Below are 4,691 nucleotides of genomic sequence, written 5' to 3' on the forward strand. Positions count from 1 at the left end.
CGGCCTCAGCTTCATATCTGGGCTCGATTTAACCAAATTTGTAAAAAAAAAACACACATCAATCTTAGCTGTAAGACTAAATTTGATAAAGTGGACTCATCCTTCTCTTAAAACTTATTTGAAATTTAATTTAAATATTGTGCTTTTCAAAGGAATAAATGGCTCACTACTCCATTTTACCAATACCATCAACAATTTATGAGCATTGTCGTCATAGGATAGAATAAGACATATATCACGAGAATTTTTTAAGCTGTCGAACTCGCCTCTCTTCGTATCAAAACAAATGAATCCAACTGCGATAGATTGTACTATGTTGTAAAAACATAATATTGTTTTAGTTTTGGACTTCACAAAACATGAATCCTTTAGGATGTAGACTTCCAATTACAACAACTCACAATCATAGAGAAATGTGTCTGGACTTGTAAACGCCTACATTTTCTTAAGTCTTAACAAGAGGAAATCATGGCTTTTACTTGGTTTGCAAATACAATAAGTCGTACTGAATCTTTATTAATTAACAAATAGATAGAACAAATGGACTAATGAATAATGGATGTTTACTCTACTTTGATGGCATTTAAAAAGGATGAAAGAAAGGATTGACAAATAAAGAAGTGTTTGATATATATGATAAGAAATGAAAAGATAACAACGATTCTTGGAATAGGAGTACAAAGAGAGGAGATAAGGGGAAGTTTATACAAATGGAAATAACATTCTAGGAACTAAATGTAAGTTTCCTAGAAATACCCCCGACTTCTTTCAACACTACGAAGTTTTCTATGAAAAGGGCTCACGCATAGTATCTTCGAACATAATCTGAATTCACCGGATTTTTTAACTCAACACCATCCATATTGGTTTAAAAGTAAAGCTCCTCCTGAAAATGCCTTTTTTACCACGAACGGACCTTCATAATTAGGAGTCCATTTTCCTCGATGGTCCTTTAGAAATGGAAGTATCCTTTTTAACACTAAATCTCCTTCTCGAAAACTTCGAGGGTGTACCTTTTTATTGTATGCTCGCATTAGTCTTTTTTGGTAAAGTTGTCCATGACTTAATGCTGTCAAACGTTTTTCTTCAATGAAATTCAACTGCTCATAACGACCTCTTATCCATTCAGCTTCATCTAACTTAGCTTCCATGAGAACTCTCAATGAAGGTATCTCAACTTCTAAAGGTAGGACAGCTTCCATACCATAAACCAAAGAAAATGGTGTTGCCCCTGTTGAAGTACGAACTGATGTGCGATATCCATGCAATGCAAACGGTAGTATTTCATGCCAATCTTTGTATGTTGTTGTCATCTTCTCAATAATTCTTTTAATATTTTTGTTGGCTGCTTCAACTGCCCCATTCATCTTGGGGCGATATGGAGTCGAATTTCTGTGATTGATCTTGAATTTCTCACAAAGTTCGTCCATCATTTTGTTATTAAGGTTCTTGGCATTATCTGTAATAATACCCTCTGGTAGACCATAACGACAGATCAACTCTTTTTTGATAAACTTGAGTACCACTCCTCTTGTAACATTGCAGTAAGATGCCGCCTCTATCCATTTAGTGAAGTAATCAATGGCTACAAGAATAAAACGATGACCATTTGAGGCTTTAGGATCAATGGGTCCAATAACATCAATTCCCCACAAAGAAAATGGCCATGGTGCTGACAAGACATGCAATGGAGATGCTGCTGCATGAATCCTATCCATATAAATTTGACACTTTTTACATTCTCTTTGCATATTTTATGCAGTCTGATTCCATCGTTGTCCAATAATAACCAGATCTAAGTATTTGTCTGGCCATAGTATGTCCGTTAGCATGTGTTCCACATATTCCTTCATGAAATTTCTATCATAATTTGTTTTGCTTCTTCCACATCAACACACCGAAGGAGTACCATATCATGGTTTCTTTTATAAAGAACTTCACCACTTAAGAAAAAGTTCATGGCCAACCTTCTTATTGTGCGTTTGTCATTCTTTGAAGCTCCATATGGATATTCTCTACACTTTATGTATTGCTTGATATCAAAATACCATGGCTTGTTGTCATTTTCAATATTCATGCAATATGCCGGCGCATCTCTTTTCGTAATTTGGAATTGGATAAAGCTCATACTCAAGATTAAGATTAAACATGACTGTCCAGGGTGGCTAATGCATCTGCCATTCGATTGTCTTCCCTATGAACATGGTCAAATGAAATTTTCTCAAAATTTTGAGATAATTTTTGCAATGTATTGGCTATAAGGAACCAATTTAGCATCTCTTGTTTCCCATTCTTCCTTGACTTGATGTATTACTAGCATTGAGTCACCCAAAACTTTCAACTTTTTAACACTCATGTCGATTGCTGCTTGAAGTCCCATAATACAAGCTTCATATTCAGCGATATTGTGAGTTGCATTCAAAACATAACTTAGCTGTTAGGGGAAATACCTTTCCTTTTGGGGAAATTAGTACAACTCCAATCCCATGTCCCAACTCATTTGAGGCACCATCAAAAAGCATAATCCAAGTCTCATGATCCGTAGCATCATTTTCAACTAAAAATATGTTTTCATCAGGAAAATCAACGCTCATTGGCTCGTAATCTGCTACTGGTTGGGCAGCTAAATGATCAGCAAGCGCACTTCCCTTTTATTGCTTTTTTAGTAACATAAACAATATCATACTCTGACAACAAAACTTGCCACTTTGCAATTCTACCAGATAATGACGGTTTCTCAAAAATGTATTTTATTGGATCCATTTTTGAAATAAGCCATGTCGTATGATATAACATATATTGCCTCAAACGGTGAGCGGTCCATACCAAAGCACAACAAGTTCGCTCTAACATTGAGTATTTCGACTCATAATCGGTGAATTTTTTGCTTAAATAATAAATAGCATGCTCTTTCTTTCCTGATAAGTCATGTTGTCCTAGAACACCACCCATAGAACCTTCTAAAACCGTCAAGTATAGGATTAACGGCCGTCCTGGAGCTGGAGGTATCAATACAGGTGGGCTTTGTAGATATTGCTTAATTTTGTTGAAAGCTTCTTCACAATCCTCATTCCATTTTCCTGGATTATTTTTACGTAAAAGCTTGAAGATTGGTTCGCAAGTTGGGGTCAAATGTGAGATAAATCTGGATATGTAATTCAGTCTTCCAAGAAAGGCTCGAACTTCTTTTTCCGTTTCAGGGGATGGCATGTCCATGATAGCCTTCACTTTATCTGGGTCTACTTTGATCCCTTCTTCACTGACAATGAATCCCAACAGTTTTCCCGAGGTTGCCCCAAATGTACATTTGGATGGATTTAATTTCAATTGATACTTTCTCAACCGATCGAATAATTTTTGAAGTATAGTTGTATGATCTTCATTTGCCTTTGGATTTTGCAATCATATCATCAACATACACCTCTATTTCCTTATGCATCATATCATGAAAAAGTGTAACCATTGCTCGCTGATATGTTGCCCCGGCATTTTTTCAAACCAAAAGGCATTACTTTGTAGCAAAATGTTCCCCAAAAGGGTAATGAATGTTGTTTTTTCTCTATCTTCTTCAGCCATTTTGATTTGATTATATCCCCTGAGAAACCATCCATGAAGGAGAAAGTTGGAATATCCTGCAGTGTTATCCACCAACATGTCGATGTGAGGTAAAGGGAAGTTATCTTTTGGACTAGCTCGATTTAAATCTCTATAGTCCACACACATTCTCACTTTTCCGTCTTTTTTAGGTACTGGAACAATATTTGCCACCCATTCAGGATATTTGGAGACTATGAGGAATCCTGCTTCAATTTGTTTTTGTACTTCCTCTTTCATTTTAATCAATATATCAGGCTTCATTTTACGTAGCTTTTGTCTTACTGGATTGCATTCTGGCTTCAAAGGAACACGATGTACTACAATATCCGTATTTAACCCCGGCATATCCTGATAACTCCAAGCAAAAATATCTGAGTACTCACGTAACAAATTGATTATTTTTTTTCGAGTTTCACTGGTCATTGATGTGCCAATTTTTACCTCTTTTGATTCCTCCTGAGAACCCAAATTGATTACTTCAACTAGCTCTTGGTGAGGACCTAAGACCTTATCTTCTTCTTCTACTAATCTTAACAGTTCTGAGGATATTCTCCCAGCATTTTCATCGTCACTCTCTTTGTCAGATTCCATAGTGTATATTAAGGTATCAAGGGTAGAACTGGAATTACTAACATCTTCGTTCTTATGAATGTTGTCTATGAAAAAGTTTGGACTTTTGTGTTTAATTTGCAAGATGCAAGAAAGAAAGCAGAGAGAAGAAGAAATTAGAAAGAATGAAAGGAAAATGCGAAAATTTCATTAAATAACAAGAAAGAGGAAAAAAAAAAGTACATTCCATTTTGTAAAGCAAACAAAATACTGTGGCCTTAAGTAGAACCAACTAGAAAATTAAAACAAATAAAAGTTTAATCATTACTCTTGAAAATCTCCAGAAAATGTAGGTAGGTCTACAACATCCCAATTGTTAAGCTCAAAATTAGGTGGACATGCATAAACTGTTTCATCTTCAAATGATGCTTCTTGTGCCACTGCTGCAATTGATAAACTCTCCATCTTTGTTAACAAACAATGTTTTGAATCAGAGTCACGTGATGAGTAACTTATACCAGCACTCTTGAAAGTATCATATAATG

At 35.6% G+C, this 4,691-nt stretch overlaps 1 pseudogene; it reads right to left on the minus strand.

Annotated features, from left to right (window-relative positions):
- Positions 1 to 799: 799 nt before the first annotated feature.
- On the minus strand, positions 800 to 4,305 carry LOC116403545 (annotated as a pseudogene).
- Positions 4,306 to 4,691: the final 386 nt, after the last annotated feature.

The sequence above is a fragment of the Cucumis sativus genome, chromosome 4 (genome assembly GCF_000004075.3).
Source record: "Cucumis sativus cultivar 9930 chromosome 4, Cucumber_9930_V3, whole genome shotgun sequence".
Lineage (NCBI taxonomy): Eukaryota > Viridiplantae > Streptophyta > Magnoliopsida > Cucurbitales > Cucurbitaceae > Cucumis > Cucumis sativus.